The 11728-nt window shown below is 44.5% G+C and overlaps 1 protein-coding gene across 2 annotated transcripts in view; it reads left to right on the top strand.

Moving 5' to 3' along the window:
• The first annotated feature begins 1674 nt into the window (after positions 1-1674).
• Positions 1675-11728, top strand: part of RERE (arginine-glutamic acid dipeptide repeats) — a 433205-nt gene continuing 423151 nt past the window's right edge. For both annotated transcript variants that reach the window (XM_023515253.1, XM_003793246.2), the window contains exon 1: positions 1675-2139. The gene's annotated coding sequence lies outside the window, so the exon portion shown is untranslated. The remainder of the gene's footprint in view (positions 2140-11728) is intronic.

The raw sequence follows: 11728 nt of genomic DNA, 5'->3' as shown, positions 1-11728 counted from the left end.
GGTTGAGCTATAGGCGCCGAGCCCCAAATTATTCTTAAAAGAAACCAGTTGGATGTGGAAATTACAATCTCCACATTATAACGGATATTCCAAAGAGAAAATGATCACTTTATTTGAAATAGATGAAGGAATTATTTTGTACTGTCCCTTAATTATTCTATTGTTCACAGACCTTAACTCCTTCTGGAAGAGTGTATGGCATAAGGACACCAATAAGCATTTACAGAATATTAACTAACCAACGATAGGTTGATGATTCACCCTGGATTCATGCCAGGGTCCATGAAAGAACTCAATAAACATGCTATGCATTTAAAAAACTGCTAATCATAATTAAAACTTGTCAACCCCTCAATCCTACAAATTGTATTAAATAGAATATGAACATTTAGCCTGCCCCTACTCCTTATAGCGTCATAGGCTCTGTGATTATCAGCCTTTTGCGAAGTGACACAATACTATGTTCTTCAAAGAAAAAAAGGTGAAGTTTGGCCTTTTCCTTTTTTTTTTTGAGACAGAATCTCACTATGTCGTCCTGGGTAGAGTGCCATGGCGTCACAGCTCACAGCAACCTCCAACTCTTGGGCTTAAGCGATTCTCTTGCTTCAGCCTCCCAAGTAGCTGGGACTACAGGTGCCCCCCACAGCGCCCTGCTATTTTTTGTTGTCGTTGTCATTGTTGTTTAGCTGGGCCAGGCTCGAACCTGCCAGCCCCAGGATATGTGGCCGGCGCCCTAACCACTGTGCCCTGGGCGCCGAGTCTTTTTTTTTTTTTTTAAGATTTTTCCAAACTTACGGCGCATAGTTATACCCTGTTCTTTTCTACAATCCCCTCTGTATCTATAGTTACTGTTTCCTCTTTACGTCTTGATGGGACTTTATTCTTTTCAAAGAAGCAGCGCGATTTACCAATTTCCCCCCCTCTTTTTAAGTTCTTCTTTTGTCACTTACATCATTCACACAATATTATCATCAGAATTTCGGAAGAGTCCTTAGGGACTGAGTGGGTCGTCTTGAACCCACTCAGTAGACGCCCCCCTCCCCCCCCCCCCCCCCCCCTCCCCCTCCCCCCCTCCCCCCCCCCCACCCCCCCCCCCCCCCCCCCCCCCCCCGAATATGAATAGGCTTCTTGGAACACTGAAAAGGCAAATCCAGACCTTGGTAACAAGAGCAACTGGACTCCGCCGACCCTGCCCCCGGGACCTGCCCGCTCCGCGCCGCCGGTCCGGGGCGGGTCTCCCAGGCGGTCTCCCGCCGGCTCCACCGGCTCCGGCCTCGACCGGGGGGGATGGGGGCGGGAACGGAGCGCAGCCCGCGGGGCGTAGGGCCGGCCTGGCACAAAGACGCGCCCCCCGCCCCGGGCCACCGCCTGGAGCGCGTGCCCTACAGCCCACGGCCGTGGCGGCTCGGAGCCGCGGCCTCTCCTCGGCCACCTCGTCTGCTCATTTTATTAAAAAGAAAAAAAAAAAAAGAAAAAAGAAAAAGGAAGAAATCCCGCCCTCTCTGACCGCCCTTCGCCCGCCATTGGCCCAGCCTCTCCACGCGTCACGCCGCGCTACACCAATGGCGAGGCGTGATACTGCGAGGTGGGCCGGGCCCGAGCAGGGAGTGGGCGGTGGGTCGGTGCAGCATCCCTGCCGCGGCTCCGCCACCATCGCGGAGGTGCTGCTGCTCCCACAGACGCTCGCGAGCCGCCCCCCGCGCTCCGGAGCCTCCTTCCTCCCGCACGCCCCGAGACGCTCTCCCCGCTGGGTCTCGGTCCCGCCTCCTCCCCCCTCCTCTTCCCCTCTCTCGCTCTTCACATTGTCTCTGCCTCATTTTCTCCCTTAGTTGAGGAAAAAAAAAAAATCACCACCATCCTCAGGGAGCCCCCCTCGCTCTCCGAAAAACAAAACCAGACATGATCCTGGGCTCCCGCTTCTGAAGGATTTGCCCGACCGAGGAGGAGGGAGCCTAGTTTCAAGTCGCGGTAAAGGTCACGGCAGGGAAGCCCCCGTAGCCCCTCGGCGTCGCGTCCCAGCGGGTCGGCCCCTCTCGGCCCTGCGCCCCGCGGCCCCGCGGCCTCCCGCCCCGTGCCCTCCACTTTCCCGGGAGCTGGGCCGCAGACACCTCTGTGGATGGTGTAGCGCCTTAGGGGAAGGTAAGTCTCCAACTTGGCTGTGCCGTGCCGTGTGCTTTCTTTTTTGGCCCCTCTCCTGATGACGGGGTGTTGGCGGGGGAGGGGGGGGAGCAGAGAGGGTCGGCTGTGAACGCACTTGCTGGTCAGGGGTGAGCCAGAGAGGAAAAGCTGGAGCAGAAGTCGAGGGGCACCAGGCGAGGGCAGGGCGGGAGGGTGGCGAGGAATAAAGGGCCAGGCACTTCTGTGGTCCAGTCCGGCCAGGTGACTGTCCTCCGTGCCTTTTGACTCCTTGTTCCCTCCAGCTTTCTTTTGCATGCTCCTGTACTTGTCTGAGGTTAAACTATTTCATGTGACTCAATCATTGGCTGAACTGTGGGAGAAAAGGAAGTCAAGAACCGAAACTGTAAATTTCTTGAATGTTTGTGGATTTGGGGGTCTTGAGGGGGGCGGACTTCTATTAAAATAATCCATTTTCTCCTTAGAGGAAGATTTCCCTTTTGTGTCCCACATTTCTGGTTCCCTTCTCAGTGTACAACATTAGAAAATTGTGAAATCCAAAAGCACTTGCAGCAGAATAGAATTCTTACTATCATGTTTAAGTCGTGTGAGTGGCTTCTTTTTTTTTTTTTTAAGGTTATGGAAAGAAGATAAGTAGTTTTACATAGACTGGTGTGTGTGTGTGTGTGTGTGTGTGTGTGTGGCGGGAGGGGGTAAACTATTGCAGGTTTCCTTTGAAACTGGTTGCTTGAGAAGTTGTTGAAAGGAAAACAAAATGATTCATTGTTGAATTGTCATTTTCCTCTGTCTCTTTTCCAAGGTTTGCTTACAATTTTTCTGGATTACAGACTTCAAACATTGATTTAAGCAAAACGTGTCCTTGAGAAACTGGGTGCTTTAAATGTTTCAGTATGTGTTGCTATTTTAAGGTACATTTAGAAAGTAGTTTTGTATGAATCCTGAAATAGCTTTCTCCAAAGCAATTTTTTAAATTGGATGTAAAAGGATGAACTTGGTGAATTATAAAGCAGACATTTTAAGGTAACACGAATTGATGCATCCTGTGTTTAGATTTGAAACAGTTTTCATAATTGCTTTCCATTTAAAGAGAGACCTTTTTGTCTGGTGTGTACACTGGCTTCTTTAGTCTCAGTCTGTTGGGGGAGGGGAGAGAGGATAGCTCTATACAATAATAAAATCATCTTTGAGTAGGTATTTCCTTCCCTGGATTTCCTTGCTGAGTTAATTCTACCGTAAATTAGAAACCAGTGTTGATTTTGGTGACCTAGCCTGGGTGGAAAGCTGGCTTCCAGTTTTCCCTGTTGTTGTTAAGGTCGAAGGGAAAAGAGGCAGAGGCAGACACACACACGCACACACAATACCAGGCTGAGGGCTCATTGTTCTTCCATACACACATTCATTTTCTCTCTCCCATATTTGGGACTAGGTTTGCACAGGCAAACACAGCTCTTTTTGGGAGAGAAGAGAGAAGATAGGGGAAGGGGAGGGTGCTTTTCTTTTTCAGTTTTCTTCCACCCTTCTCATGTCTGGCCTTTTTTGCAACCTTGTGAGGCAGAAGTGTACATTGGAAACTAAAGGATACTCAAAAACATGTTCAGACTTCTCTGCCTCCCTTCTCTTTGCAGCCCTGGTTTCTGCTGCTCTTTCTTTTTTGTGTATGGAAAGATAAAATCCCTCTTTATAGGTCCTGTACTCAACTCTCAGTGCTTTCGTATTCCTCGTTGCCCCTGACTATGTAGGGGACAGTGATTTGTTCACTTGACTCGTATTGTATATAGTAAACGTGACCATGGTCTTTTTCTAGGTAGGAATAGATTGTCCCAGTTAAAATTGTAAAGACTGTATTTGAGGTTAATATTTAGCAAAATGATGTATGAACTTGTGTTATTAGTGATGTGATGGTTTGATGGTCAGGTTTGCCTGCCTATTTAGCTGTCAACATTGTTTTTGTAAACAGGGGTTGTTAGAAAAGATCTGGTTTTTTTTTGTGTGTGTGTTGGGGGCTCCTTTGAATGCTGGACAGGGGATAAATAGGCTGAGAGTCCACCTGGGGTAAACCCAGCTCAGGCCCAAGGATGGAGGCTGGGGTGAATACGTGTGGGTTGCAGAATAGCACCTTCTACTGGTTAATTTGCTGTGAAGGATCCAGGGGAAGAGGGTGGAGGAGGGGATTAAGCGCTGAGGCTTAATGATTTTCTTTTTTTTCTTTCTTTCTTTTTTTTTTTTTTTTTGGGACAGAGCCTCAAGCTATCCTCCTGGGTAGATTGCCTTGGCACCACAGCTCACAGCAACCTCCAACTCCTGGGCTCAAGCGAGTCTCCTGCCTCAGCCTCCCAAATAGCTGGGATCACAGGCGCCCACCACAACGCCTGGCCATTTTTTGGTTGCAGCATCATTGTTGTTTTGGCGGGCCCAGGCTGGATTTGAACCTGCCACCATAGGTGTATGTAGCTGGCGCCTTAGCCACTTGAGCCACAGGCACCAAGCCAGGCTTAATGATTTTCTTTTAAATGTAGTTATAGTGCCTTTCTGGAAATGCCACTTTCCTTAGCTGCTAATGCAGGTGCCCCTTGACAGGCACGGTTGCATGGAGGCTTTATTACATTATTGGCTGTGTTTTGACATTAATTTGTTCTTTTATCAGAAGTATTTACACATTGTGACTTCCAAGGATTCCTCGGAATGATACTCTTCTTCTTTTATGAGAAATGTAGTTTGTCTTGAAATATTAAAATAGGTGTGTTTATTTGCATTCCAGGTGTTGGAAACTGTATATACATTAGCACTCTTTTCAAAAAGTTATTTGTGTCATTAATAAAAAGTTAAATGGGCTGGATGCAGTGGCTCATGCCTGCAATCTTAGTACTCTGGAAGGCTGAGGCAGGAGGATTGCTTGAGCTCAGGATTCAAGTAAGCCTAAGCAAGAGCAAGACCCTGTCTCTACTAAAAATGGAAAAATTAGGTGGGTGTTGTGGAGGCACCTGTTGTTCCAGCTACTCAGGTGGCTGAGGCAGGAGGATTGCTTGAATCCAGGACTTTGAGGGACAACAGAGTGAGACTCTGTCTCAAAAAAAAAAAAAAAGTCAAACCTATGCTATAGAAAGTAAAATCTTAGCACTGGGCAGAGAGGTTTTTCTCAGATATTTAACTTGTGTAGGAGGGTAGAGATGTGTTAGGATAGGGAAGTCTACTAAAATTATCGATTTCTCATATGTAATAGTGTTGCATTGAAATACTATTGTTTAATGTAGTCATATGAACATAAAGTTAATAAATATAATTAAGTCTAATAGGATGACTTCTTATGTGGATTAAATTTTTAAAAAATAAAATTGGAGGCCAGAGGAAGTGTGAAATGAGTGTGTACACAGGTTAACACTGAAAAGGGCCAGATTTCTGCTTAAAGGCTTATTAACCAAGGTGTAGTTTCATAGATAATCTACCTGATAAAAGTCTTGAGTGATTTTTACCATGTCATACCCTAACCCATCTCAGTTGTTTAAATGTAATAAAATGTTAGGTTGGGGTGGTAAGGGGGACTTGTGTAGAGAGGGTAAACATCTTTTGTTTCAGACTGCCAGCTCCTAGGAATGTGATTTCTGATTTATTTTGCTTTCAAACTTTGCAGAAGAATCTCTAAATTTGTGTGTCTTTTACAATGAAACCTGAAGAGTTCAAATGTATTATTTATTTAGTGGGAATTAAGTCAGGTGATTTCAGTCCAATATATTCTCTGCTAATATTTGTTGAAAATAAACTAGAGTAACTGATAACCAATTCACAAGGAAAAGGTAATCCAGATCAAGAAAAAAAAAATACCAGTTACTTTTTCAACTTTAACTTATTGGTCAGTCAAAAAAGTAAAAAAATAAAATAAAAAAGGACTGTAATTATTGCCAGGTCCTGCAATAATTATATGTAATATTGAACAGAAATATGCCAGGTGCTATGAAAACATACACACTGGAATATAATCTGTGGCCTTTTAAAAACCTGTGTCTGTCAAATATTATGATGGCTTTAGTAAGCATCCATTACTTTAAAATTAGTTTTGAATCTTCTAGCATCTTGTTCAAATATCCGTAATCAAAAAAACATTTAAGTAGTAAAATAAGTTGTATATACCAAGTTCTTTTGGGAATAGTATGCTTTCCTACTAACTGCTTTTGGCAGCTACTTATGCAGTTGATTTAAAGGTTAAGATAGCAGAAAATTCAAATGTTTAAGTGAGTCATTAGTGTAACCTAGCTGTGAACTTCATTACATACACACACACACCCTGAAACAATAAGCTGTTGTCTTACATAATCAGTTTCTGATAATGCTGGCTCTAGTTGATCATAGGTTTTTTTTTTGTTTTTTTTTTTTTGAGACAGAGCCTCAAGCTGTCCCCCTGGGTAGAGTGCCGTGGCATCACAGCTCACAGCAACCTCCAACTCCTGGGCTCAAGCGAGTCTCCTGCCTCAGCCTCCCAAGTAGCTGGGACCACAGGCACCCGCCACAACGCCCAGCTATTTTTTGGTTGCAGCCATCGTTGTTTGGCGGGTCTGGGCTGGGGATTCGAACCCGCCACCTTAGGTGTACGTGGCTGGTGCCTTAGCCAGTTGAGCTATAGGCGCCGAGCCAGGTTTTTGTTTTTGGTTTTTTTTTTTTAAACAATCAGGAATTCTGGCTTGGCACGGTGGCTCATGCCTGTAATCTTAGCATTCTGGGAGGCCGAAGCAGGTGGATTGCCCTGAGCTCACAGGTTCAGGACCAGCTTGAGCTAGAGCCAGACCCCGTCTCTAAAAATAGCCAGGCATTGTGGCAGGCACCTGTAGTCCCAGCTACTCAGGTGGCTCAGGCAAGAGAATTGCTTGAGAGTTTGAGGTTGCTGTGAGCTATAATGCCATGGGACTCTACGCACAATGACAAAGTGAGACTCTGTCTCAAAAACAAACAAACCCCCAGAACCCAGGAATTCCTCTTGTATCATATTTAATTGGTTGTTAATTATTAGTATCCTGTTAATTATTCTAGAGTTGAAGATTAGTCTTGAGCTTGTGCTTGGTTTCTTGTCTAAAAGAGTTCTAGTGTTTTGTTTTTGTTTTTTTTTCTTTTTTGGAGTTCTAGTGTTTTTTAAATAAGAAAAACTTAAAAAGCACTAGAAAATTGTTAAGATTGGTTAGGCCATTTTAATGAACATTTGGCTACAAATAATTTTAGCATGCCCAAAAAATAAACACACTGTATTTGTTAGCTTGCAGTTTGGTTGGAATTGTGATTTGTATAGCTAAGTTGGTTAAGATGTAATACATGTCTATACATTAGTTATCTAGGTCAGAAAATACAGTTAATATGAAAAGTTTTTTTGGAAAAGTGACCTGTTTGTACCAGTGTAAAATGCCTTTTAATTGGTAACATTTGCCAGTATATCAGCAACCATAAGCAATATATTTGACTGAAATTTTTCCTCATATTGTTATATTACAAAATGATATGACCTCTAATTTATAAACCACTTAGTATTTGAGGAATCCTCATAGCCTGTTTGTCTTGCATTTTGCATTAGAAATTGAAGCTGTGGGTCATGTCCTAATTTTAAACTTTAAACATGCTATACATGTGACTTTTAGGGGTTTAGGTTAAGCTGTTTTAGTTGTAAGGAACAAAAATGTCTTTCAAGTCATCTCAAGTATTGGAGCAAAGTGAAACAGAAATTTCAGCTTTGAGAGTGAGGCCTTACTGAAGAACAGCCCCAGGTTCAGTAGTGCCTCGTGGATGCTGGATACCATCGGAGTAGGATCCTACTCAGCTTTAGTGACCAGATGCCTTGTTGCCTCCTCAGCAGGAAGAGTTTGTTGTGCCATACCCTAGCAGCAGGGCTGTATGGCTGTCCAGGTTGTGTATGGCAATATGGATCTCATTCTGAAGGGGACAGTGTTCACACTGTTGACCCTGACTAAGCAGAAAGAGCTTGTGAGCAAGCATGACCATGTAGCATCTCTAGATAGAGTCCTGAAGCAGCAACAGGGTAGAGTCCCTCCTAGGACAACCCATTCGAGCACACGTGGGCTCACAAACCCTCAGCAGAGCACGTGTGTGCTCATTCATTGACACCTGTACGTGTCTCCTAGGCTCTCACAGGTCTTATTCTCTTCCTGCTTCGGAGGTGGGGAGCAAGGGAGTACCTGGTGTATATGGGGTGAACACAGTTCAGGGGGAGTGTGGGCAGACGAGAATGTAGCATGTGCCTGCGTGTGCGAACTGCCTGGGAAGGTCCTGGAAATCTCCCTCTGGGGCAGAGGCTGGCGGTGCAGGGCAAGTGTATCCACACAAGAGCAGCTTGGCTTAATTCCTAGAGGGACGCAGCGGCTCTGGCCACTGATTTAAATGGACGTTTGATATATGAAAACATCATTCAGGTGAGTTTAAATTGGATGCTCCTTCCTTATTAAACCCAGAGCCAGCCTTCTTTCTACCTCTTACTTTCCTCTCCTACTTTTCTGTGTCGGTCACTGCATGGGACTGAAGGAGAGTGTGACAGATAGTCTGTGATCCTGCTCTCCCTGGGACGGCCATTAGTGAGGCTGTTCAGATAAGGCAATAATACACTAACTTAAAGTTTTTACAGCCAGGGCTGGCCCACCTAATCTTCTAATATTAACTCAGCTGTTTTGTCTTTAGCTTCTTTTTTTGTCATTATGCCTTTTCTTCCACTATGAAAGACTTTGTGTCTTTAAAATTTCCCCAAAGAGAAGATTTGATAGGTCATTAGTTATTACCACTGTTGGTTGAGGGGTTGGGGTCAGACTACCTAATCAGCTACCCACCAGTCCCCCAAATGGACTGTCCTTGGAGTAGTGGGTCATCCCTAAATATATGTGCTTGTGTGGAGGGACATAGTTGGAGCTGAGGGAATGGGAGATCTTCTGAGCCATGTGGCGTATGGGAAGGGAATTTCTTTTCTTCTGTTATAACCTATCATGTTTTCCCCATTTTCATTTTCCTTGACGTCTGGTATGGCTATTGTTGCTTTTGATAGTTTACTCTGTCTAACAGTTTATTTTGCTTTAAGAGACTACATAGTCATAACCAATAATCAGTTATGATCCCTTTTTTAGGTGAGATCATTTTATTGCATTTATCTTATCTTCCTTTTACTTTCTGTGAACCTGCTCACCTGCCTGTCTACCTGTCTGCCTACCCAAGTGTTCCAAACTGTATATATAGTATACTAATATGCTGCAAATATTTTAAGTATCCTGAGGTCAAGTAAGTTTGTTATGCACATTAGTGCCTTAAAGCCTCAGAAATGTCTTGTAGTATAGAGAGTCTGGGTTTTTTGTTTTCTTCACTTCAAAGAATACTTGAGACCTTCTCATGAGATACTAACATTCTATAGAACACAGTTTGAGAAACGATTGTAAAATTCTTTCTTAACCAAAATAGCTTGCTTTTTCCCCCCTTAATAAAGAAGTAAGTTCTGAGTGTTACTGTCATAATGCTTTGTTGCTTTGTACTGTTTGTCTTCAAGTGAGTTTGAACTTTAATGTTTTTAAGGGTGCAAAATGACTGCGTTTTCTACTTTATACATATGTCATTCTGTAGTTATTTTTAATTATTGCATCCATTATTTCTAATTACATCTCTCAGTGACATCAGTCAAATCAGTGTTTTTTTTTTTTTTTACCCCACTCCAGTAGCTCACGCATATTTGAGGTTTAGTCACTTCATTTAGTCAGTTTTTTGTTTTCAGAGACAAAGTCTTAGTTTGTTGCCCTCGGTAGAGGGCTGTAATGTCACAGCTCACAGCAAACTCTAGCTCTTGGGCTTAGGTGATGCTCTTGCCTCAGCCTCCTGTGTAGCTGGGACTACAGGCCCCCACCACAATGCCCAGCTATTTTTTGTTGCAGTTTCGCCGGGGTTGGGTTTGAACCTGCCACCCTCAGTATATGGGGCTGGCGCCCTACTCACTGAACCACAGGCGCTACCCCATTTAGTCAGTTGTATAAGCACTGGCAAGAATGTTTCAAAAAATAAACAGAAGCAGGTACTTTACAGTTTTTATAGGTATGTAAAGATGAAGAGAATAGCCTTCTAGAAATTACAGCCTGAACGGGCTATTGGTATACACATAATTGTTAAAAGAAAAAGGTGTTTTAGAGACACAAAATGCCATAGAGTTGTACCAGTGGTTTATTGGTGTATACAAATTACCTCAAGATGTAAGGACTTTACATAGTAAGCATTTATTATCTTAGTAGTTTCTGTGGGCCAGTTGTTTGGGAGTGGCTCAGCTCAGTGGTTCTGGCTCAGACCTCCTTCTTGAGGTATCAGACATCTAAGGCTTGACTGGGGCCAGAGGTTTTGCTTCTAGTGTGGCAAATGCGTGTCATGTTGCTGTGGGCAAGAAGGTTCAGTCGCCTGCAATATGCACCTTTCTGTAGGGTTCCTTGAGCGACCGCATGACATTGCATTTGGCTTCCCCCAGAACTAGTGACCAGGGGAAGGTAGAGAAAGTACGGAGGAGCCTCAGTGGTTTTTTTTTTTTTAATCCTTGAATGTGTTTCTTTTATTCATTTATTCATTTAGATGCAGAATCTCACTCTGTTGCCTGGGCTAGAGTGCTGTGGCATCAGCCTAGCTCACAGCAACCTCAAAACTCCTGGGGTGAAGTGGTCCTGCCTCAGCTTCCTGAGTAGGTTGGGACTACAGGCGACTGCCACCATGAATGGCTAATTTTTCTATTTTTAGTAGAGATGGGGTCTCTCTTGCTCAGGCTGGTCTGTAACTCCTGAGCTCAAGGGATCCTTATGCCTTGGCCTCCCAGAGTGCTGGGATTATAGGCGTGAGCCACTGCTCCTGGCCGTATTTAGTAAAGTCACTAAATTGGGCCCATACTCAAAAGGAGAATTAAGTTTTACCTCTTAAAAAATAATTTGTGGATTTATTCTAAAACTGTCACAGATTTTCAAAGGCAAGAAATGACAAATTAGAAAACCTTTTCCCTTGGGCGGCACCTGTGGCTCAAAGGAGTAGGGCATCGGCCCGGTTTCCCCCCTTGATTAGTTATCTTTTTTTTTGAGACAGAGTCTCAAGCTGTCACCCTAGGTAGAGTGCTGTGGCATCACAGCTCACAGCAACCTCCAACTCCTGGGCTCAAGAAATCCCCTGCCTCAGCCTCCCAAGTAGCTGGGATCACAGGTGCCTGCCATAACACCCGGCTATTTTTTGGTTGCAGCCATCATTGTTGTTTTGACAGGCCCCGGGCTGGATTCAAACCTACCACTGTAGGTGTATGTGGCTGGTGCCTTAGCCACTTGAGCCACAGGTGTCGAGCCTGATTCGTTATCTTTAAGCAGTGGTTTACTTTGCCTGGTTCTGAGAGGAGAGTGACATGATCAGAACCTTGTGTTGGCTCGGCGCCTGTGCCTTAAGTGGCTAAGGTGCCAGCCACATACACCTAAGGGGTGGGTTCGAATCTAGCCTGGGCCTGCCAAACAACAATAATGGCTGCAACCAAAAAAAATAGCCAGGTGTTGTGGCGGGCGCCTGTGGTGCCAGCTACTTGGGAGGGGGAGGCAGGAGACTCGCTTGAGCCCAGGAGTTG

This window comes from Otolemur garnettii, unplaced genomic scaffold (genome assembly GCF_000181295.1).
Source record: "Otolemur garnettii isolate 467f Iridium unplaced genomic scaffold, OtoGar3 scaffold00067, whole genome shotgun sequence".
Classification (NCBI taxonomy): Eukaryota; Metazoa; Chordata; class Mammalia; order Primates; family Galagidae; genus Otolemur; species Otolemur garnettii.
The sequence above is the reverse complement of the archived record's forward strand: the minus strand, read 5'-3'. Positions and strand labels throughout refer to the sequence as shown.